Consider the following 25901-nt stretch of genomic DNA (forward strand, 5'->3'; position numbering starts at 1 on the left):
TATCTACTTTTAAAGCACTCGGTAGTAAAATGTAACCTTTTTTTTTTTTTTGAAGTGAAACAAAAATACCGACACTGAAGGAAGATCTGGACAAGCAAATTTAATGACTTAATATTGCACGATATAAAATCATTCCACTTGAATAACTTTTAATTCATTATAATGTGTATGTGCCAATTATGCTTGATTTATTAGGAGTTCAGCAGGGCTGCATCCTGATATATGACACTGGTTGCCATGGCATCCAGCCTTTACAAGGACGTCTTAAGGATCACGATGGTATGTCAAAGTGGTAAGTGTCACTTTCCATGAGTTTAATGATGGTGATAATATTGTCCCATCAAAAAAAAAAAAAAAAACTTCAGACTCAAGGTAGAAGCCTATATGCATTTTATTATTTCATTAGAGAGAGTTTAAAAGCAGCCAGAAGGAAACTGTCACTTAAATACAAATTCATGTGCTATGTATACATACACATATACTTCCACGCTTACATTCTCATATATCACATGCACATGCATTTAACTATTACATTAGTCACCATATTCACTTAAAGGATGAATCTTGGGGGAGAGAAGAATCAGTGAAACACAGGGATTTTTCAGGCAGTGAAACTATTCTGTACGATACGGTAATGGTGGATACATGACATTATGTATTTGCCAGAATCCATAGAAATATACAAACTGCAGAGAGGAGCTTAATATAAGTTATGGACTTCAGTTGATAATTGATTGATATCAGTTTATGAATTCTAACAAATGTACCTTACAGACAAGATAATAATCGGGGAGCTCTGTAAGGGGTGGGTGTGACTCTCTACTACCTGCTCAATTTTTCTGAACATTTAAAACTGTTATAACACAATTAAGTCTACCATATTCAAGAAATCAAAATAATAATTAGTTCATTTGTGTCCTTATTATTATTGTTATTATTTTTTAGATCCTTCATAAAAATGATGTCCTATGGCATTTTTATTTCTCTTTCCAGCCCACTTCACTTTGAATGACAGTCTTCAGATCTTCTTGAATATGTGTCAGCACATCTGACTGTCCTTTAGGATTGGATTACCGCATTCTGTTGATTCTTATTTTGTAGTTGGCTTTATTCCTTTGATAACTATGTAAGTTTAAAAAGCTGAAGATCTAATCTATCCTAAGAAAGAATAATTAGTACACATATGAAAACTAAAAAATGTGCAGTATCCTGTGTATATGTATTTACATGCAATATAATGTGTGTGTGCAGTCGAACTGTAATAATTCTACATAATAAAACTGGAAAAAATTTAAAAAAATAAAGTCTACTAGTTTAAGATATACAGATTCTTCCTAGAGCAAAAGCCCATAAATTAAGATGGTACAGTCAAGAAATAAATGGTACTTCCAGGTGAGAAATTAAAAATTGTGCAGCAGAAAATATCCATCTCACAAACTCACACTTTCTGTTTATCACTCTCCACCCGCTTTCTGTGTTGCCAGCACACACACTGTGTCCTCATGCAGCCCTGTGCTCGACCAGAGCCTTCTACCATCCTTCTGACAGGAGTCCATCGATATTCCAGACCTTGGCTTGCCTATAAAACTCTACCCCCGCCCACCCCCATGCTCCACTTCGCCGGGGCTGCTGTCCTCTCAGGAATGATGCCAAAGGGGAGAAGGAAGTATTCCATCCCAACTGCGTGGTACTCAACACATGACTTGGCTCCCTCCAGACGAGGCCACGGCCCCCCAGCGTGGCTTAGTCAAAGATGCACCTCTTCAGCAGGCACCCAAGAAACCATTTTAGAGTTAAGGGAAGCATCTTTCAGATTCTGAGATCTGGAAAGGAGATATTTTGAAGCAGGTGAGCCATTTGATAGCTTCAAACCCACCACAACCATCTTAGGAGCTGCTCTCCCTGCCTGTCGGTGAAAAAAGAAGGGAAGTCTATCTTCTACACCAAGACCAGGACATGTCAATGAAGCTCACTGCCTGGAGGGAAGACAGCCCCTCTGTGCACATGGTCATTTCACTGGGGCTGCCCTGCCTTCGTCACTGCCATGCCTCTGCGGGTTTTACAACGCTACATCAGTGACTGCCTCTGTGCCTAGAGGCAGTTTCTTTGGGTCTCTGCCCAGGGATTGTTACCGGGGCTCTTCAACTTGTGGAGACAGAAGCAGGGGAGGATTTGGTGCCAAAGAAGCAGGAAAAGAAGAAAAATTAGAGAAGAAAATTGAAGATATTTATGAGCTAATAAATTGCTTACAGGAAGTATATACAGTCCTCTTACACTTTAAAGAAAAAAAAGCCCTTCTCCTGGATCTTTTCTTTCTGTCCATATTTCCCCTCCCCAGGATGCCAGGTGACCATCTCTGAACTTTATAGGAAGCAGCGACCCCAGTGTTGCAGTGTTGTTCAGCGAGGAGGTCTGGGAACCAAGATCCTTGAAAGAATGATCTCCCGTCTGCAATTATTGTTATAAATGTTCCTCTGGAACTCACTAGTGGCCGTATGATCTTCAGTTTTATTTGAGAACATTCTTGGCTTGTTTTCTATTAAAGGCAAGGCAGGCAGAGAGCATAGTAAGTGAAAAGATGTTTCCAGCCGGGTTCTCAGTGAGATTTACTTTTCAGTAAATAAAGTACCCTTGGGAATAAACTGTTCATCCTTGGAGATGTATCACTATGGTTCTTATCATATCTGTCAATTCAGGCAAAGAGACAATTTACTAAGTATCCTGTTCCCCTGGAAATTAATTCTTCCGTCAACCGCTTCTACCACTTTGTCCCTTTACCTCCTAGATCAAATAGAGACACTTGGCTTCCTCTTCAGAGCCACCCACCACTCTAGCTCCTCTCTCAGGGGCTCTCCTGCCCTCTTGACATGCTGTGCTGTGACCAGCGCATCAGCCACTTGCTGGCGGTCCTGCCTGTGCACGTGACAGCCTCAGACTCACTGAAAATGCCAACCGCCTCGTCCATTAACTGATTCCCTCCTAGAAGATGAACCAGATTGATTAAACCAAAATGTTTATTCTTTCCTGGAACACCACACTAGCTCCTTCTTGCCTGCCTTAATAGCAAGCAGATTTTTGTCCATTTTCTGTTCTTGGAATCGTCTTCTGTATTCAAAATGGATTAACAATGAGATCTACTCGAACTATCAATTCCTACCTGTCCCAGTCCTGCCCACCAGCAAGTACTAAAGTCAGAAGACTGAGCCTTCCCTGGTGCCCAGCATTGGGCTTTGGGGTTGATAAGCAGTCATCTTTCCCTGTCTGGGTCCTTAACTCTTTGAGAGCAGACATGAGCAGCCAGAGAGCTATCAGAATCCCTGACTTACTGTTTTGAAAGCTGGATAGGAGAATGTGGCAAGGCTTCTGTCATCTCTCCCTGAAAACTGGGTCCTAACTGGCCCTGAATTAAGCAGCCTGTGGCCAGGGGAGAAGCTGGAACCAAGCCAGCAGAGTTCTGGTCAGGCCTGGTGGAAATGTGTGCTTCTTGGTCTGTTTATCACTGGAGAGTGGAGACACAGTCTTCCATGATGCCTGGGCTCCAGCAAGTCCAGCAGATCAAAAAAGGAGAGGGAGATGCTAAGTATTTCATCCACTAGCTGATCCTGTCCTAGAAATTATACTGTAGAAACAAACAATCCCAAAATCTCAGGGGCTTACAAACACCATGGATTACTTCTTGCCCATGTCCCATGGCCTGTTGAGTCAGCTGCAACTCAACTCCATACCATCTTAACACCTGGACCAGGTTAATTTATTTGGGGCACTGCCAGCCAGATGGCGGAGAGGAAAGAGACAAAGCAAATCCCATTCTAGTGTTTAAGGCTGCTGCTCAGAAGTGATCCACTACACTTCTGTGTAGTAAAGAATCTGGACTTGCCCAAAGAGCAATCTCACCTTTGCCTTATTTCTGGGAGATAATCTGCCCTGCCTCATAGAAATGTCTTCAATTAAGGCAGAGGCTGGCTATATGAACCTTAAAGAGGGGATGGATAGTCTTAAGCTGGCCATGCCAGAAAAATCAACCATGTTATGTAGTTGCTTTGGGTCAACCAACTGGGCAATTCATCAGTAAATCATGCCTATGTAATGGAGCCCCAGTAAAAACTTTGAAAAGCTCAGGTGAACTACCCTGGTTGGCAGTACTCTATGCACATTGTCTCCCACTGATGCTCGGAGGGTGACACAGCCTGAGCACAATGGAAGCCTTCCAGGCTCTGCTCTACGCATGTCTTCTTTTGGCTGATTTTTTCATCTGCATATTTTTCCTGTAATAAGCTATAACCATGAATATAATAGCTTTCCATGAGTTCTGTGAGTCTTTCTAGCCAATATCAAAACTGAGAGTGGTTTGGGGAAGCCCTGAACTTGCATCAGGTGTCAGAAGTGAGAATGGTCTTGTCTGCCTCTAACTTTGTAGTTGATGTCAGAAGTTTCAGGCAGAATCGGCAGCCCGGAGGACTGTGCCCTCAAATTTTTCACTTTGGCTGAACCCGAGTAACTTGCATTCACATTTCTTCAGCCAAAGCAAATCCCAGACCATCTCATCTGAATCCATCGAGGCAGGGCTGCTTGGTCCTCCCATAGGAAGGAAGGATCTACCGCAGTATTTCAGGTGAGGCGTTACAAAGACTTGAACTGAAGTGGCGCCAGATGGGTGACAAGAAAAGACTAGATATGACAGAAGAAAACTAAAACCAAGAAAAAATTGGCAATTGATGAGATGTGAAAGTAATGAAGTTAAAGGAAGAATCATTTCCACGTTTGTAGTTAGTGATCTCATTCACTGAGAAGAACAGAGTTGGAGAAAAAAATGATTAATATTTAACATATTTAGTTTGAGGATCATTTAAGAAGAGGTGATTGGTTAGATTGTATTGATCTAGAATTCAACAGAGAAATGACAGCTAGAGATAGAGATTTAGAGTCCATCTCCGTACAGGGAACAGCGGAATGAATGAGACCACTAAAAGTATCTGGAATATAAAATGGGGAGGGCTGAGGATGGAATCCCAGGGCAATGCTTTCCAGACTTTTTCATGTCAGGACACATAGACATTTGTGCAGCTCACTGGACTCAGAAAACAAGGCAGCGCAGGACTGCAGGCAACCAGCCTATGGGCTCTGGCCATTGCAGGGACTGAGGGCATTTCTACTTCATGCTGACTGGGGAGCTCAGTCCAACAGAATAAACACACTTAGGAAACTGGAAAAGGACAAAGGAAACTGAGGAGTAACCACAAAGGAAGGAAATTGGAACAAATGTCATCGTGGAGGCCAGAAGAAGAAAGAGTTGTTTAAAAGGAACTTCAGAGAGGTTGGATAAAATGAAAACTGAGACATCTGAACCAGTTTTGGCAAAGAGTAAGTCACTGATGAACTGAGAGAAAGGGGTTCTGTGGAGAGGTGGTGTGGAATCAAGATTTGAAGGGGGTGAAGATCAAAAGTGATAGGAAAAAGATAAAGCATTAGAGACAACTCTAAGCCAGGGCTGAGAATAAGAAAGACATTGTGATGGCTAGAGTTTGTCATCAGCTGCCGGGGGAGTTGTTTTGAGAGGAGCAACACTTGAGACTTTCTAAAAGAAGAAGGCAGAGTACCAACGGAAGAAGTGACGTTTACAATGGAAAGAGAGGGCAATGATTTACAAACAAGGGCACTCAGAGGATGGGCCCCAGAGCCCAGACTGGCAGGAGGAAGGACAGAGCTTGACTTGAAAAATAAAGGAGGATTCAGTAGAGCAGATGTAGTTGAGCCATGGGTGCTGGGTGACAGGCATGTTCGACTCTCTTCTCCCTGAAATAGAAGTTTCCACCACCTGCAGAGTGTGAAAGGCACAAGGCAGGACCTCAGGAAATATTATCAGCAAAGACGCGCATGGTGCTTCAGGGTGATGGCCCATGAAACTGGGAGTGTACAAAGCCTCATACCTCCTATGTGTCTATACACAAGTGAAGTCAACAGGGATTATGTTCAGAAAATTAATCAGCCTGCAAAAAAAAAAAAAAACTGTCCTTTTTCACTCCATCACAAAGCAGTCCCCTAATTCATTGCCTCCATTTTCCTCTTCCTGCCCCACTTCATTTCAAATAAGTTGGCCTTCTTGTTCCTTGAACCTGATACGCCTGCCCCTGACTCAGGGCCTTTGCAGAAGCCATTCTCTCCATGCAGAAGCCCCTTTGTCCAGCCTGGTATGACATCCTCCCTCAATTTCTTTATACCTTCACTAAAACCTCATCTCATTTTAGAAGATTCCTTGTTCAACTATCTAAATTATGCCCTGTTCTGTTACTCTTTATTTTTATCCTGTTTTATATTTAAGGTTTATCCCCACTGACATGTCTTTTTATATGATTGTTTGCTTTAATGTCCATTCCTTCCTCTAACCATGACCCTAGAGATAGAACTTTGTTTTGTAACCTGTGGCACACCAGTGTCCTGGAGCATGCCTGACAAACACAGAGCAACCAATACCTGCTGATTTAATTTCTTCTCTTTTCTACCTTGTATCTTCTTTGGTGAAGTTCCTTCTTTTTTCCCAGTGTTCATGTCTTTTAACTTCCCTTTCTTTCCATCAGATGAGGAAAGGCTCTGATCTCAGATAACTGTACCATAACTGCTTGATTACTCTTCAGTGTGACGATTTGGGGACAATGTAGTTTCTTAAGTATCAGTATACATTTCAAAATTTTACTTCTAATTGTGGACTAAAATGTTTCTTTCCACATTAAAATAAATTTCAGCATCATAAGCAAATATTCAGAAATATTTTTAAACATAGGCCTTTTAGGTTGGCTAAGGGATGAGGGAGACAATGGGAGAAGTCTCTCTCTTAACCAATCCTTCCCTATTATGCATGATTTGAGATCCCTTTAGCTTATGGTCCCCTATTCCAGCTACAACTGGGCTCCAAACACCTTCATGCAAGAATAACCCGACAGAGCCTTGCCTCACGTCACACGGTGGGCCTCTCACCTCACATTCCCGGCTTTCCTCGAGATGCCGGCAGGCTCTACTGGGCATCCAGGAATGCACAATCAGAAAACTGGGAACAGTTTATAACCTGGGGGTAAAACTTCAGACAAAGAGAGATTAGAGCCGGTGGATAACTCCTTCTCCCCCTTCTGTCTTTGCTGTGGGGTTTTGCCCAGGATGAGTCATACCTCGAGTCTCACCCAATGTGACTTAGATGATAATTAGATGCGACTTTGGACTTCAGCCTTCAGAGTTGATGCTGGAATGAGTTCAGACTTGGGGGCTGTTGGGATAGAATAAATGTATTTTGCAAGTAAGAAGAGCATGAACTGGGGGGGGGTGGGCAGGGCAGAATGCTACGGAGTGGATTGTGTCCCCCTAAAAATCATATGTTGACACATCCCCAACGTGACTGTATTTGGAGACAGAGCCTGTAAAGAGGTAATTAAGGTTAAATAAGGTCATAGGGGTGGAGCCCTAACCCAATGGGACTAATATCCTTTTCAGAAAAGGAAGAGGCACCAGAGTTTCCTCTCTGCCATGTGAGGACGCAGCAAGAAGGCGACCAGGGAACTCTCACCAGAATCCAATCCATGTTGGCACTTGGTCTTGGACGTCCAGCCTCCAGAACTAGGAGAAAATAAATTTCTGTTGCTTATACCACCCAGTCTATGATATTTTGTTATGGCAGCCCTAGATGGCTAATACAGCCCCCAAGGAAATTGTGCTAAAATGTACTTTATACAACTTCTTACACGACAACCATGTGCTCAAGCAGTCGGTCCCATCAAGAGGCAACCAGATTGATAACACACATCATTTTAGCTCTCAACCCTTCCCCACCTCACTCTCTCTGGCCCTCATTTCTGTGCTTCATGATAACATCTCCTAGCATCAGGCCCTGCTCTCTGGGAAACCAAGGCTAAGACACCACCTATATGCCAACGACATTCAAATTTATATCTAAAATCCACACCTCTCTCTCTCAAAAACTACAGAGCTGTATAATCTTCTGCTACTCAACATCACCGTTTAGATGTCTAATAGATGTCGTAAACTCAGTAGGACCAAAATTAAATTCCTGATCTTTTTCTCCCAAATTTTCTCCACTCATAGCCTTCTCATCTCAGTGCATAGCTCCTTTCTGTTTAAAGTTGCTGAAGTCAGAGTTCTTGAAATTATCTTTAACGTCCCTTGTTCTCTCACATACAACATTGAATCCATCAAAAAATCTTGTTGGCTTTACCTTAAAATATATCCAAGTCCAGTCACTTTCCACTGCTATCATCCTGATGTGAGCCACCATCACCTACTGCCTGGATTACTACAGTAGCCTCATAAATGGATTCTATTTCTACAATGGTTCCCACCCCTTACAGTTTGTTTTTACCACAGCAGCCTTAGGGATTCCTGTTAAAGCATCGGTTAATACAGCATTCCTCTAATCAAAATCCTGCAGTGGCTCCTCATTTCATTTGGAGTAAAAGCCAAAGTAGAATATTAACAAGGCTCTCACAATATGATACCCAGGACAAAACGGATAAGAAATAGCACCCTATTTCCTAAGAAGGGAAACTATCTTTTAACATCCGGTTATTAGGAAAGGACTCATTTAGAAAGTGATATTTGAACAGACCTAAAGGAAGTATTCCAGGCACAAAGACATCAAGTGCAAAGGTCCTGAGGCAGGACATTGCTTGACATTTGCAGAAGCACTGAGACACCAGTACAGCTGGAGGGAGTCAGCAAGGTAGAAAATGTCAGGAAATGAGGTCAGTGGGGTAGCAGGGAGCCAGATCATGTAGGCTCAATTGGAGAACCTTGTAGGTCAGTGTAAAGATTTTGAATTTTGCTCTGAGATGGCACCTTTGAAAAGTTTTGAAGAGTTGAGTGACAGGACCTGATTTGGGGTTTCCCAAAAGTACTTAAAAGGATTACTCTGAAATCTGGAGTGAGACGGGACCATGGGGGACAAGGGTAAATGCAGGGACACCAGTGAGGGGAAGGGTGCTGTGATCTAGACAAGGGCTAATGGCTTGAGCCAAAATAACAAAGTGGAAATGAGTTGGTTTTTTTTTAAATCATGTTCAGATTTGGAATTTATTTTTCAAGAAAGAACCAACAGATTTGTGAGAAAAGATCCTGTCCTCCTTGTTCACCATGGAATTCCCAATGCCTCGCACAGGTAAGTGGCGGGTAAGTGCTCTGTGCCGTCTAGAATTTAGTATGAGGTCATTATCAGCCTTACCGAGCCATGCTGTCTTTTTAAAAATCCAGGCAACTTTTGCCTATTTCTGGCACTCTGCCATCTTCGTCACATTTTCTTTAATTTCTCTTGGACAGCAAATCTGAGAAAACATCTAAACATCTACAAGTTTACGTGTCTCCAAGAAAACATTTGTACATATAATTCCTCTGCATTATCAGGAATGGAATTCCTTTTAAATGTAGGTAATTTCATTCTGTGTTCCTTACTTACCTTGAACTTCTGTTTACTCTTAGCAGTACTTTTTGCTTTTCCTGCTTGCGCTGAGAATGGAAGCCATCTGCAACACTGTCTAGGTTAATATGACTTTACTATTCACCCGTCTGCATTAATATGATTTTAAGTTCCACGACAATTCTGCCAGGAAGTTTTCCAAGAAAATGAAGTTGCTGTGTTTTTTGTTTCAAGACATTCTGAAAATCCATCTCTTCCAAGTAATGAACAACTACTACCCTCATCAGTTAATAACCCCTTCCCCAGACAACAGGCCTCCCAACCAGACGCACTGCAGGACCGTTTCTCCTTCAAAATCCACCTGGCCATCAATCCTGAACAATTACACCGTGAACTTTGCCTGGGCCCAGTCAGGCCCCCATGTTCAAAGACCTGTTCTTAACTCAGAGCCCTAAGACCCTCATAAACATCCCTCTTTTACCTTCTTTCTGCTAAAACAGTTGTTTTCCTTACTGCTTTGTTTTACTGAAGGTGTCTTTTCAGGAAATTTTAATAGCTGATGGATTTTATTCTTTTTTAGAGAATTCAGAAGCCAAATAGGACTCCAATCATTTCTATTTCCCTCTATCATTTTAACACTAAATTCCTCCAGTAATAGGCCTATTTATTCTCTCTTTTGTTCCAAACGTAAAAGGGAATCTTTTTTTGTTTTCTTTAGACATTTTTCCCCCTCAATCTTAGTGCCTTTGGGGCTTTTCCACCATTCCACACATCGTTTCTTCTTTCACTTCTAACCTTCACCTCCTCACCTTCCAAGGAGAGAAAATAGTTCCTGCATCACAGGAGAAAGGTGAGATTAAGCAAGATATGATTTGTGAATACATTGTGCTCTGAAAATATCAGGGCAAAGTCCTCCTTCATTTTCTCATTTCTCTTTGCGTTCATCTCTGTGTTAGTACCTACACGTGGCTCTCTCTCTTTCACTATAAACCTCGAAAAAGTAACAACTGTTAGCCTTTTAGCTGTCTCAAACCTCAGCAGAGCGTGTGATCTAAAGTCGTTTCTTTGCTACAGAGGGTGGAGAGGAAGGAGGCCAGACTGGGCAAAGGCGAGCCAATCAGAAAAAAGAACAGGCAGAAAGATATCAACAAGCTTATAAAGTTGGAGACCTGAAGGCAAGTGGACAGGTGCTGAACCAAGGTTAGAATCAAAAGTTCAAGTCCACACCGGGAGGCAAGTGGCATTCATTAACTTCTAGTGAGAAGCATCTTGTCATAGAGGGGCCATGTCCCCACAAAGGGCAGACGTGTTCCTGAATTGCCCTACCATCGTCAGGGTCCACATTTCATTTTTATATCTTCTTTCCCCTCCTGAGCATCCTTCCCTCCTGTGATCTCTGGCTATAAAAATCATTATGGGGGAGGGTATAGCTCAGTGGTAGAGCACATGCTTAGCAAGCACAAGGTCCTGCATTCAGTCCCTAATACCGCCATTTAAAAAATATATAAACCTGATTACATCCCCCTTCCAAAAACAAAAACAAAAACTATTATGTAAACTCTTAAAAATTCTCTTTCTAACCTTAATACCAGGTCCAGCTCTATCCAACATTTTCTTCCTTTACCATTAGGAGCTCCAAGACAACAAAGCTGCTTTCTCAGAATGTCCCACAACAGGTGACGGGGAAAGAAATCAGACTCACAGCCACTAGAGAGCAAAAGGACTGTGTCTAACAAGTACTTAATGGACAGGGGGCTACGTAATGTCTGAGCCTCTTCATTCAGCCAGAGGACGTCCACCTACTCTGGCCAGCATTCAAGCTGCTCTGGACAAGAAAATGTGATGCTCTTTTCCTAAGGGGCATTTTAGTACCCTCAGATCACAAGAGCAAATCCATGTCACCCAAAGATGCTCACATTTTTAGAGGAGTGCCATCTCTGTGAGATGATGCCCTCTCACTTTTATTTTTGAGAAAAGTAAATAGTAAGAAGAGTATGTTATTAGAAAAAGGAGCAGAGGGAATTTTTTTTTTTTACTCCAAACACAAGAAATATACTATAGAATTTGCCTTAACTTCTTTTTAGTGGGGATGCTTTATTTAACTGTATTATTTTGAAATCAGAAACCCAGCAGTGAAACTAATTATTTACCTATATATGCATACACACAAACAAATATGCAAATTATCCAAGCCTCTTAAAACACTTTTCTAATGGATTTCTCAACAGTGTTTCTAATCAAGTATTGAAGCTCAGATGCCTCTAGGGATAAGGCAGGCAAGATGTTAACTGTTAGGGAGCAGTAAAGACCCTGGCAAACCTAAGAGTATGGGCCCTGCCTTAAAATATTCAAATTTAGTTTTTACCAGCACTATTTTTGCTAATTAAAGCTATCACTTGCCATATTCAACAATGGGATCCAAGTCTGTCATCTCCGCAACTAACCTCTGTCAAGACTCCACATTCTATTTCTCTGTTATCTCTGTTGCTCTAAATGAACCATGAAAACACCTCGCTTTTGGACTTACATACAGACAAACTTTATTGGAGACACATCATCACAATGTCAGTTCTAATCTCTGGCATATTCTCCACTTGTGTCTTTAAGAGTCAGAAAAAGCATTCTATTAGCTGGTCTCCAAAATATTATCTAGAGACATACTCAAGTTGGTCAAGTGACTAATAACAATAACAATAACAGATAGCTTTTATTAAGTGCTTTTTCCATGCTAAACATGAAATTGTAGCTCTCTCCACATTTAATAAATAGTCAATAAAGGCAAGATCTGAAGTATGTCACAATTCATCTGACTCATTACGAAAATACATACTATATTGCATGGGCAACAGTCACTACCCTCTATAGAGCAGCCAGTTTGCAATTAGCTGTTGAGTGTGCATGTGGGAGAGAGGCAGAGAATATGATACAAACTCCAGGTAATTTTATATTTCATTGTGTGAATGTGTGTTGGAACAAAAAGCTGACTGGTGTGTAGTTTTACCCACTACACATACAGTTCTCATTATCATCCAAGATCTTTCAAGAGGCTTTGCAAAGACATTAAAATCCTATTTTTTTATGTTAACATACTATTTAAAACTTCTTTCTCAACTTAATGAAATAACTAATGAAAGGTATTTTCCCTTAATTAATGATTCTGATTATGTGATAATATGTGGGACAGGAGGGTAGAGGGCAGGGCACAACCATTGAAAGAATGACACAGCCATTGAGGCTAGAACATAAACTGGTTAGAATCAACTAGGTCCAAGATGGCGGAAGATTCAACTTCCAGTAGACCTTAAGTATCATTAAATGCTCATCATAATAATATTAGCCTTGCAGATAAGAAGTACCTAACATGTACTGATGCCATGACACTTTCGATCAAGACTAAATAAGGACAAAAATCCCTCCTCCCCTTGGGAAGGTGGAGCTGGGATGAAAATCAGGAAATACAATCCCAAACACTTCCCTTTCCAAAACATATTCCACTCACTCATTCTTATGCCCCATATAACCAGCTTGCCGAAGAAACTCAGTGCAGTTACTCATCTGAGTCTGCCTTCTTTCTCCTTGAGAGCGTCCTATCATTTAGTAAATCCTCAGTTTACTTTCTTGACCTCCATGTCTCATCTCTGAATTCTTTTGCAATGGAGACAAGAACCTACTCTCCAGTAACACACGTAGATTTGACAAGTTAGAAGTGAGGCAGGTGACTAAATTGTTAGCCCTGCCATGGAAAGTTAGTCTAGGCTGCAGTGTCCTTATTAGTAAGGATTAATTATTTGAAACAAACATGCTAAGTAGCAAGTGGATACAAGTTTGTGTTGTCAGCGATTTGTGAGTCACTCCTTGACAATGGGGAATGACTATTCCAATACAACTTTAAGGACATTGAAATTTAAATTTTATAAATTTTAATGTGTCACAAAATATTACTTTTCTTTTTCTATTTTACAAGCATTTAAAAACATAAAAACATTTTTAGCTCATGGACTCTCCACAAATGTGCAGGAGGACAAATCTGGCCCACAGGCTGTTTTCCTGTGTTAACAATCCTAAAACCTAAATGTAGGTTTCTCTTGTGGATTAAGAAATTCAAGCAAGAGACAATGAGATTAGTATGGCTTCATCCCTTCCCCTCCTAGCATTGTTTATATTAACTTCCCAGCACGATCTAAGGAGAGAGGGGCCCCATCCTCTTTCCACTTAACCATTGGGCCCAGCAGAAACCCTCTCCACCCTGATCTAACTCATATCTTCTTTCTCATTTAAAAAGGTTAAAATATGACCTAGGATTTACCCAGTGTAATTGTAAAGTTAGACAAGTGTTTTGAGGAATAATTAGCATATGAAAAAGAATGCTCACAGTACGTTAAGTAAAATGATCAGAAAGCCACCCCATATACACAATATGATCCCAATCCAGAAAGTAGAGTTAACTGTTGCTGATTAATTTTGAAGGTAGTTTGAATTTTGTCTATATTGTTGTCGGACTTTTCAAAGACTTAATTCATTATTTATGAATAAAACATATTGTGTTCTTTGTTTCCTTTCTAAACATCATCCAAACCCTTGAAGCTGATCACCCTCCCTTGCATGGCTTCCATTAACTCTGATTTTATCTTCTGACCTTAAATCCCAATCCTTAATTCTCATCCTCTGTCTAAAAATAGAATCTCTAACAAGAGCCACTGTAAATAACAGTTGTGGCTCTGAAAGCTGCTAGACTATTCTAGAGAAGTGAAGTCTTGTTAAAGAGGGACTTTGAAAATCATTTTGTCCTTGTCTGTGAATGGCTTTATTATTTAGCCAAGTTACCTGATAATTAACACAGATCGACCAATTAGGCTAACATCAGTGTCCGCTGATGCTTGCTCTGAATCCTGGCTTTTCTGTTTAGCACAAATTAAAGCCTATTAATTAAATAAATTTGAATGCCAATAGATAAAGCATGGCAAGAATTGATTCAAAAAATACTACATTCAGTGGGTTCGTTCATGCTTCCTTCCTAAATTGATATGAGTTCAAAAGGAAAGGGAGGGCATCAGATTTGGTTACCCATATGATAAAAAGTTAGAGTAGGTCGGAATTTGTAGAACTGAAGTAAAACTAAGCAACACACTCTATACTTAGAGGACCCTCACACCACACTCACTTCTTAGGCCATGTAGATAGAAACTGAATAGAGTTCAGATGCATTAGCTCGTTGCTTTTCTTAAGCCTTCATTTTACAAGCCCTGTGTTCTTGGGATGGTGTCAGACAGCAGGGAGGGTCAGAGTATAAACCAGCATGATAAGCTAGTTTTAAACGTGTGACTAAAGTTCACTTGATGTGTCTCAGATTAAAGGTTTAAAGCCCTCTGCCGACTTGTTTAGCCTCAGCTGAACGGACAAAAGGAAATTTCAACTCACAACTCTTTCACGCTTTCTCTTGCATGCATTCTTTCTTTCTAGTGGTAGAAACACCGCCCTTCTGACTTTGTTATGACTCACCAGCTCGTTATTCTCCGCAACGGTCATCTTTTCTCTCCTCTCACTCAGTCAGTGAATTACCAGCACAGCTCTGATCACGTTAGTCCCTTGTTCAAAAATCCTTCATGGGTTCCCCTCTGCCTCCTGAGTATATTTTGAAAATAAATTCAAGATTTTTGACAGTTGGCCCCAGCTTTTCCAGACTGTTTTCTACTCTTCTTGTATGCATAGCCCAAGCTCCGTATTTCCCCAGATGTACCCTGAGCTTTCTTTCCATTCTCTTCCCTGTTGTGTTAGATAATAATAATAATAATAATAATAATAATAATAATAATAATAATAATAATAGCCACCGTCTATTGAGTCTTATCTAGACCCACAGAATTTTCTAGCCATTTTACATACGTTATCTCACTTTATCCTTGTAACAACCCTACTAAAGCAGGTATCACATCTTTGCTTTATAGATGAGACTTGGAGAAGACAAGCAACTTGCCCACAATCACCTACACACTTTTAAGTGGTGGAATTCGGCTTCTAGTACAGGCCTCTGAATTATATGCACATTCTCTTAACCACGTCATTACACTACCTCCTTCACCTTGCTCCTTTCCAAATATCCTTACCGCCCACTTCCACATAACCCCACACACACATACACGTGCGTATGCACAGAAATTCTACCCATTTTACAAGAACAACCCCAAAAGCTAACTACTTCGTGTATAAAGTCTTTCCTGATCCCACCTCTCCTGCCTTAGGTGTTCCCCCTCTTCTGAAACTCCAGAATATGTCTTTTCTGCCTAAGAATCCCTCAGGTTTCAATAGCTCATGATCTCAAAGTAAAATCATTTATTCTTTAATATCAAAATTATAATGACTCCAAATCCTGTCCTGTGAATCACAGGGAGTCAATTTTCTTACCATATGTAACAAAAGAGAACAAATCTGACTCCATATTAGATCTGTTTCTTTGGCTTTAACCCTGTGCCCTGCTTTCTAGGCTCAGTCTTGCTCACTCTGTGCCTTTTGTAAAACAATGTTGCCTTTAGCCTGAAATACACAGGAGAGCCTCTTCTCAAGGCTCTGACCTTTAAGGATATTAACACTTCTGCACTTATATAAAGATAACAAGTTTTAGAATAGAAAATGACATTTGTTTTGTTTGAGGTTTTACAGGGCACCATGACCTGACCCACATGGGCAGCTACAAGAACAAAGAATTCCTACAACAAGAAATTTGCAACAACCAACCACACTCTCTCCACTTTTTAGTATGAAAGGAGCCTGTATTCTGACTCAAGCAGGATGGTTTTCCAAGACATTGGTCTGCCATCCTCTCAGTCTGCTGATTTTCTGAATAAAGTCGTTACTCCTTGTCGCAACACCTCGTCTCCCAATTTATTGGCCTGTCGTGTGGTGCGCAGAATGAGTTTGGACTCGGTAACACATATGTACCTTCTGGGGACCCCCATAGAATACTTACCCCTCCAATCTATCTTGCGACCTGCCCCCATCACTTACGATCTGACTTACTGCTGTATCTGAACACTCCCGGGGTCTCTGCAGGGTGCTTTCTCTTCCTGTAGTGATTTGTTTCAAGCCTGGACACCAGTCCACATTGTTAACTTTCAACTCCCCCCAAAGAGACCACTACGGAAAACTACTGACTGAGCAAAGCTAAGATTGTTAGACCTACTGCAGTAGTGCAGAACTCCTTGACAGCATCTTAGTAACATCTCCAAGAGGGAGATAAGAAGAGGACATTTATATGATTGGGGATGTGGTTTAAGGGAGAGTCTTTTAAGATGGAGAATTAATTGAGATTAGACAAGTTTTACGACACAGTAATTTAGGACTGGTGACTACAGTAACACTCATGTCTTGAAGCAAGTAGTGATGAATAAACTATTATCTGATAAGTGAACTATTGCCTAAATGAGCAATCTATCTTCCTGATAGAACCATTTGCCCATGTGACCAAAATCTTTGCCCAGATAAAGTAATCTGCAAGGATTCCCTGAAGCAAGCAGTAAAGTTATGTACTGGTTTACAGTTTTATCTTATTGAGGAAGAATTTCCTAGAACAATTAGGTCACGCTGACACAGGGTGTCTCACTTCTGAACATCTCACCAATTCCGGATCCACAGCTAGACTCCACTACGGTGTGGAACACATTTTAAATTCTCATAGGACTGTGGAGGTATGGCCCAGAGAGCCCCCCTTTTTGCTGCTAATAGCAGTTACCCTTGGAGCCCACAAACCCTAAAGCCAAGTCACCACAGAGTCACTGTTTAACCCCCACAATGAAAGAATGGAAAGAATACAAAGGTGGAAATTGAAGACTAATGGGCAAGGTAGCATATCGGGGGAGACTAAAGCAAAATTACTGATTTTTCGGGCATCTATCGTGTGTTGCCATGACACTGTGTTGTTGAAGCTTTTGTTATCGTTTTTCTGTTTGAAGCTCTCTGATAGCATTTCCCAAGTGAAGTCTCCCCGTTCACGTTCATTTATGTGGGAAGCCCCAATAGGCTGAAAGGGAACATTGAGGTCGAGTGATCTACTCAACACGTGATGATCTGAGGACTCTCACTGCACTGCAGGAGCTCCCATGCCCTCTTCTCCCTCCAGCCCTGGGCATGTACTTCAATGTGACATTTTTCAGATTTTAACCACTGAAATATCCCTAATGACAGAGAGCAGACGTTTACCTTACTGCTGGTAATATTGCTACTTCAGGGAAGAGAGCCACAGTTAAACTGGGGTTTCTAAACACCACCCCCATGGCCACTAAGTTTGAGAGACACAGCCTTATGTTTATCCATCTATTTGGTTTTGCTCTGAAAGGTTAAGATGCCATTATTAGAGCTTTTGACATAGTAACTGTCCCCCAAGGTGGAGTTCGTGAGAAACTGCTCTATGGAACACTGACTCTCCTCCCTCTGTGGTTGGGATGTAACGCCAGCTTGGTTTTATTTTTAATATTTATTTGACATTATTGCTCACTGCCGTAAACACAGGCACATGTACACACACACACACACACACACTTTTCCGATTCTGTAGCCTCAGGCAAGCCAGGCTGGCTGAAATTCATCTACATGAAACCCCCCCGTGGAGCAGCACAAACAGGCATCACCTTTCGCCCTGTTCCTGCCAACACGTCCTCAGGGGCTCACAGAGGTGAGCGGGGTGAGGATGAGGAAGGATTAGGTGGTGGGGAAAGGGAACCCTAGGCCTACCCTCAAGACCCTGAAGGCCATCTACTCAGAGGCCCTCCGAAGCCCTCCCAAGGGTTAAATCAGCCCGGGCCTCGTGTTTCTGGCTGTAATGAAGGCTGCAGAAGTCCTAGAAACATCCTCACCACTGTCAAAACGAATCTGCTAAGTGGAAAGTTTGTGGCAAGCCTTGGGTAGCTCCAATCTGGAAGCTGGTTTCCATTTAGAGAAAATGGAGCTGTTTTTCTTAAGCAGAGAGATGCCTATTGTGCGGGTAATTGCAAGGGGGCCCGGCTGACCTGGCGATGAGGTGGTGGCGCTAATACCTGGAGGCAAGGGGCGCTGCCGGCAGTGAGAGAAGAGGCCCCAGCTGCCAGGCTGTAATGACTGTCCTATTTGGAGGCAGAAAGGTTTGTCTGGAGCAGCTGGTTTCTCTCCAAGTGACCTTTTAGCATTTCTGCTTTTGCCGTCTGACAGATGTGTCAACTCAATAATTTCCAAAGCCCCTGAGTAAATAACCAATTGTGAGCAAGGATGACCCAAAGCAATGGCAAAATGGCTGCACGCGGCGAATTATGGAGCATAATGCCGATGGAAGGAAGCGGGAACATTATCAGAAGGGAAAAACATTTTAGTCTTTATTTTTGACTAAATGGCTTTACTACCCACACATCAGTTGTCTTTGAAGGCGGGGAAGAATAGGGAAATGTGGATTGGACAGCAGGGCTTTGTGGTGGCTCTGCCCCTGTCGGGCTCACATAGGCGGAGCGTGGGCCTCAGGTGGCATCTGGATGCAGGGGATGGACCCGCGCTCTCCCTCTCGGGCAGCTGGGAGGAAGGACCGGAGGCCAGGGCTAATTGGCTTTGTGAATGACTGGGGGGAGGGAGGTGGGCGGTGGAGAGGCAACTGCATTCAGACCAGATCTGATGGCACTTGAAGTCTGGCGAAGAGTTTTCACAGTCAATGCAGGTGCTGTTATTTGGGAACCAAGGGGCCAGGGGGCTTGGAAGCCAAAGCTGAAAGGATCCAGTGTAGCGGGAGCTGAACTTCATGGGAGTCCGACTGCCTGTCAGTCCTCCAGGGACACACAGAGCGCCCTCACATAGAAATCTGACTTATTCAACATATTCCCCCTGCACTCCCCTACTTTCTAAACCTTCATCTACGCTGCTAGGGACACCATGGGACTGTTAGGCAGTTAGATGAGTGGGGACAATGGGCAGATAAGGTAGAGGAGAGGGAGGATGGTCCAGAAGATGCTGGTGTGCCCACCTGCAGCATAAAGGGCTTTACTTCCTCTAAATGAGCGCCAGCAAGAAGCCGGTTAGAACCCAACGGCCGCAACTGAATGGCAGCAACAAGGACCTAACTGAACATGACCCAGTGCTCATTGTAATATAATTAACATGGTGATTTAGGCCCCTATCATGGGTTTTTCTGTGTGCATCACGGGTAAGGACATGCGCAAAAGGGGACAAGCCTGACTAAGCACTCCAGGGACAAGAGCCACCAATCAAAAGACCACCTCTAAGCGAGGGTATAAGAGAAGAGGGCAAACAAAGACCACTGCTCTCCGCCCTTGGATCAGCCCACCTCCCATTCCTGGAGGTGTGCTTTCCCTTTGCTAAATAAAACCTTTAAAATCTTTCACTGCACAACACTTCTGTCTCCTGTCTGAATTCTTGCCTTTTGAGTATGACAAGAACTGGGATATTCTCACTTCCCCTTTTGGGGTAACGAAACTATGCTGAGAAGAGCCTGGCCCAGACACCGAGCCTGCCAGGGACGATGCTTCTAGAAACCTATTTTCTAAGACATGGATGTTCAAAAGTTCTTTAAATCTTTCTATATTGAAAGTGCTTGGAATTTTCTCCACCACCCCCTCCCCATTTTTAAATGAGTTACATAAATTTAAATTAAACTGAATATTGTTCTTCAAAGGCAAATCTTCCAGAGACAAGCCATTATTAGGAGGTACTTCGCGTGGTATGCACAAGCAGTGGTGTGCTGACACCAGCTCGTATCTGCTTGTGAAAACCAGTATCAAATGGTCAGGAATTTTGCAGACTGACTTTAAACCATTGGTAGCTTGACATTGGTCATAGTGGCAGTATTTACATCATGGAAATCAGCAGCCATTGTACACATCAGGTCTTCGTTTCCCTCAGAGAGCTGGTTGTCAGACACTTAGCAGTGCACCATTGGCTCATGTGACTCTGGGCATTAGAGAATGCTTCCCGTGGGCCATGAAGTCCAACCTCCTCTCTCCGCTTCCAAGATTACATGTAGATTCTAAACTCAGTTACTAGCAGAGCTGAGGTTGATCAATTCCATACAATATCTGCCCATTCATAAGAGATTTGAGAAATGTTTATGGATTATGGTTATGTTCTCTAAAACAAAAATGCTGCCTATACATTGAAGTAAAAAGGCCTCGAAGCAGCATACAAAGGTCTCCATATTTGGCCTCACTTTTGTAACCTTAGTCTGACTGCTCATCAAAATATAACGTCTGCTCAGTTTTGTCTGATCTGGTCCCTGAAATGCCCAGAGCACTCCATGCTCGTTCCTGACGTCAAGCCTTCGCTCACTTACGGACTCCCTGTCAAAACCTCATGCCTCTGTCCTACAACCTAGTTAAGCCCATGCCTTCTTCAAAGTCCAGCCTCACCCCACCTGCCCGAGCTCTTCTCTATCCCACAGTTTCTCTCCCTTTACCTACAACTTCCGTGGCACTATTTTGCTGCTACCTCTCACTTTGACTCTTAATCATGCAATACACGACTTTGCATTTGCACTTTGCTCTTCTCCAGGAGAATGCCTGGTCCACACAAGTGGAGAATTACTTCTCTGAGGCCAATGACTTATATTATGTAAGGTGGTAGAGATCTTCCTCAAGAACTAGCAAAGCACTATCTAAACATATGCTAAGTGTTTAAGACAGTGATTCTCAATTGTCTGAATACGGACCCTCTAAGACAGCATTTAGTAGATACTTCCGTCTAGCTCTCAACTCTCAGAGATCTTCATTGAGTTGATTTGTTGTGTTATAAAAGCTTCCAAATAGTTACAACTCCACCTACTTTATTGCTACCCAGTCCCGAATCCCTGGGTGATTCTAACATACAACTATGGTAGAGAACCATGACTTAAAAGATGTATGGATGAATGAATGGATAGATGGATGGATGGATGGATGGATATAAAACTAAATCATACAAAATAATTATCAGAACTTCTTTTTTCACCATAGTTGACACACAGCTAACTGAAATACAATGCTATGATCTTTAACACTCTCTACCATGAGCTCCTTAGGAACAAAGAATAAGTCGTATTCATAGCAAGATCTCCATCTACCACAATGTCTAGCACCAAGCAGATCTTGGAGACATATATATGATTGCTGTTTCCTGTTTATCCATTTATATTCCTTCTGCCTCACCAACCTGCCTGGTAAAACCTTCCAGATCTCAACTTAGATGAGAGCAAAATAAGAACGTTGTTGTGTTTTAAAGCTATATTTTTAATAATAAGACGAATGGAAAAGTTAACTGCTTGATGAAGATGATGAAAGAAAGAAATCAGAATGATTATCTTTCTGGTTTGCTTCCATTTTTCCTCCATGAAGGAGAATGATATTCAGGCTGCAATGGATGAAGCACAAATCTGAGTAGGGGAAATAGTAAGAGAGAGCCTCGCAGCTTTAAAATGTGTTCAAGTCCAGATGCATTACATCTAAGACAATTAAAACAATTCGCAGCTGTTATCACAGCTGCTGGTGTCCTGGGAAAAAAAAAAAGTCAGAGGGAATGGGAAAACTGCCAGAAGCTCTCAGCTAAGCAAATGCCTCAGATTTCAGAAGGCAGGATTTCATAATCCAAAGCCAGGTGAGTTTGACTTTCACACCTGCAACATTCTAAAGTATATTCTTCACTAGGTAATTTTTATGCACTTAGTAGGGAAAGAGGTGATCTCCAGAGGCCAGAATGAGGTTGCCAAAAATAATTCAGTGCAGCCATCTTTATATGGTTACAGTAGTAGAAGGAGGGTAGATGGAAAGAATATCAGGCAAATTTCCTTCAAACCCCGATCATGATTGATTCAAAAAAAGAAAAACTGTATTGAGTCCCTACTACGAGCTGGGTACCACACAGGCCTTGGGGATAACATGCCCAGCAAATCACAGTTGTTGCCTTCAAGGGGATTTCAGTCTAGAGGGAGGGATAGAAAAGGAAACAAGGTCCACCGTCATGCGGTAAAGCATGGGTACAATGAAGAAAGATGAAAGGAAGTTCTTAGATGAGGGAAAGCAGTCTAGGTGACTGGCATCTCAGTGACGATCAGGACAAAGAGAAATGAACCGGGTCAGAACAGCTGGGGACTGGGGACTGAGGGCCAAGAACTGCCAGGCAAAGAAAGCAGGAGGTGAATGGCTTCAGGTTGATGGACGGCCTCCTGGCTTAAGGAGCTTCCAGAAGTTCAGGGAGACTGGAACATAGAATTCAAAGTGTAGAGTGAGGCATAAGAGAGAAAGGGAGGAGAAACAGACAAGAGTCAGATTCAAAAACCATCACTAAAGAGTGTAAGCTTTATTCTGAGAGTCATGGAGAAACTTTGAAAGGTATTAAGCCATTAATAATTAATGCCCATTGATTTCACCAAGACATTTGACAGTCTCTCATAATGTTATTGTGGGTACAGTGGAGAGCAATGGTCTGGGTGATGATGAAGTAGGTGAATTTGTAACCATTTGGAAAACTGTCCTACAAAGCATCAATGCATAATATTGTTAGCAGAGAGAGAGAGAGAGAGAGCTTTGTTAGCCTTTTTCTGCACTCTTTCCTTGATTCTGTCTCATCAAGAAATGTGTCAAGAACTGGGGCAAAATCTATTTACAGAAGACACAGAGCTAAGAAGGCAGCAAATGTATTGTTCAACATCATCAAGATGCCAGAAGCTTTCAGCAGGACAGGATGAAGGACCTCACCCAGCAAGACAAAATTTTAAAGTGCATTTATGTTTAAAAAATAATCTATTGAAGAAGAACAAAATGGGCAAATCCCCATTTTATAGCACTTCATGTGAAAATATAAATTCTAAGGTTCAAAAAAAGCCTGTAATATGAGAGAGCCTGGTGACCCCCCTGCTAGGGTTCTTTTAAAAAAGACTCTTGGTGATACCATTGTGTCTGGATCAAGATGGGCAATGGCTCCACTAAATGCCACCAGCTCACATTTAGAGAACTGTGTCCAGTTCTAGAACCTGATGGCCAATGTCAAGATATTTGAAGACCTGGAAGCCATATGGTGTAAAAAATGGTATAAAGATACATGTGAAAAGTACAGAGGCCCTTAAATTTTTAAAAGAGTAACTACAGAAGATTAAAGTAAGATCACTGAGAAGTCAGCCAGAAAGAGAAAGAAAAATAACATGTGATATCACTCATATGTGGAATCTAAAAAAAGAAAGAAGAAGACACTAATGAACTCATCTACAAAACAGAAACAGACTCACAGACGTAGTAAACAAACTTATGGTTACTAGGGAGAAAGAGGATGGGAAGGGATAAATTGGGAGTTAGAGATTTGCAAGTATTAACTACTATATATAAAATAGATAAACAATAAGTTTCTTCTGTATAGTACAGGGAACTATATTCAATTATCTTGTAGCAATATAAAATGGAAAAGAATATGAAAATGAATATATGTATGACTGAAGCATTATACTGTACACCAGAAACTGACACATTGCAAACTGAATATACTTCAATTTTAAAAAGAAAAAAGGAAAAACAGGGCTACTGAGTGAGATCTCTATATAAGGGAGACAGTTTTAGAAAAAATTACATGGGAGATTGAGGGAGTTGTAGGGCACTGGATGACTGGAAATTTAGAATTTGTAGATGGAAGGGGCAGTCTTATGGTTTCTGATCTTCCTATCAATGGAGAGGTTTACACCATCTCTCAGAGGTGTTCATTAAAGATGAGTATGTCTAGTAATGAACCCGAGATATCGGAGCTGTCCACCCAGTTTGCTGGGAATATTTGAAAGGGAATTTTTAAATTGGAAGCAAGGTTGGACTCTTCCCACTTTGAGACTCTGTTAAGCCATTTATCATAGCCATTATCTACCTCTGTGTCACTAAGGGACTGAAGGAGGGTAACGCCCTAGACCAGTTTTGCCACTTTACCTTCGTCTCTGCCTTCTTCAACTCAGTAGTTGTCCTACAATTTTAGGATATGATTCCTCCTTCTGTTGGATATTCTTTTTAAAAGGTCCCAAACATCTCTTCATCACTTTTTCTATTTTCTTAAAACTCAGGGCACGTCCATTATCACAGATACTGTGGTACAAATGAGCAAGGGCATCAAAGCCTTGGGGATGAGTTTCTCCTAAGGAATTTTGACACAGGATCCAGTAGTTCCTCTTTGTCCATCTCAGTCAAGAACCACGAGTGGACTTCTCTCCACAAGGACCATGCCACTGTGTCATACACTTTTTGAAAAACAGGTTTATAACACAGTCACCTCTGACCTGCCCATTGGAGCATCAGTTCCAGCCCAGGCACTGGTACCCTCCATACCTTTGTCAGGGCACACTTTTCACACAACCTCTTTTCATGCCACTTCCATAGCCTCTTGCCTCCAGAGTCCTCTTTCTTTGAACATTTTTCAGGGCTCAAAACTACCGATAAACTTCACTTTGGGCTCTGAGGGTAATCTCCCCATAACTATGACCTTGTATCCACTGTGGTACAGACTACAATCTTCAACCACTGGTTTTAAACAGCTTCACTCTATAACCTCCGTCCAGCCTCCAGCCCCTTTCTCTCCTCCTGCGTTTACTCGCTTGCACTCCTGGTTCTTCCAAGAAAGTTTTCTGAATAATCCTGCATGGCATCTACCCAACACCATGTTCTGTCAAATTGTATTGTCTTGATAAAATTCCAAAAACTGGACCCAACAGAGATTACAACAGACTTTTCATTCCATCATGACAACATACTTAAACCCTTCTTTCTCCTGGTAATCTTAATATACAACCCCTCCCCTCCATCACATGCAATACTGTATCTTCATCAAAGAAAAACAAGTTTCTTCAAAAGGAGAATAGTATTTTCTCTAATTGTTCTTTCCCTGTTTACCCCTCAGTCTATCACGGTCTAGGTTTCTGCCAGAATTATTCCACTAAACTGGCTCTTACAATGGTCAGTAACATCCTACTGGTTGACAAATAGGATGGACACATTCCAGTGCAGTTGTTACTTTTATCTCTTTCCAGCATTTGTCCTTTTTGACCATTCCCTTCTTTTTAAAATTCTCTTCTGCCTTAACCTTCAAGGTTTTCCTCCTGACTGACTGATTCTTCTCTTTAGGTCTCCTTGTCTCTCTGTAACAGCCACTTAAAAATTGATCTTCACCAAGATTTTACTCTCAGCCCTTTACTTATCTCATTCCTCATGCTCTCCCATGGGTAATCTCGTCCAAATACAAACTTCAACTGACGCTTGCAGATGGTGACATGTGACCTCTAGGCTCACATCTCCACTTGCATATGCAATAGGCTTATGGCTTCAAACTGACCAAAACTAACCTCATCATTTTCCCTGTCCCCAACTCATCACATACACAAACACACACACACACACACACACACACACACACACACACAAAATGAGGGGAAAAGTCCCTTTATAAACCTAAATTGTCTGGTTTTCTTATTTGGCTTTAACTTTCTGCCACCCCTTTGATTCTGACAATGAATGACCAAGACACAAAATTA

General features: G+C 41.8%; 1 long non-coding RNA gene across 4 annotated transcripts in view; it reads right to left on the bottom strand.

Annotated features, from left to right (window-relative positions):
* Window positions 1–373: 373 nt before the first annotated feature.
* LOC123612296 (uncharacterized) overlaps window positions 374–25901 on the bottom strand; it is a 165048-nt gene continuing 139520 nt past the window's right edge. The window contains exons 5-9 of one of the 4 annotated variants that reach the window (XR_012502200.1): window positions 7553–7602; window positions 7161–7255; window positions 6973–7072; window positions 2275–2536; window positions 374–1823 (exon numbers count right to left, since the gene is read on the bottom strand). This is a non-coding gene — a long non-coding RNA (uncharacterized LOC123612296). Of the gene's footprint in view, window positions 2537–6972; window positions 7256–7552; window positions 7603–25901 lie in introns of all 4 variants that reach the window. The other 3 variants (XR_012502201.1, XR_012502199.1, XR_012502198.1) reach the window with 3 other exon arrangements.

The sequence above is a fragment of the Camelus bactrianus genome, chromosome 25, assembly GCF_048773025.1.
Source record: "Camelus bactrianus isolate YW-2024 breed Bactrian camel chromosome 25, ASM4877302v1, whole genome shotgun sequence".
Lineage (NCBI taxonomy): Eukaryota > Metazoa > Chordata > Mammalia > Artiodactyla > Camelidae > Camelus > Camelus bactrianus.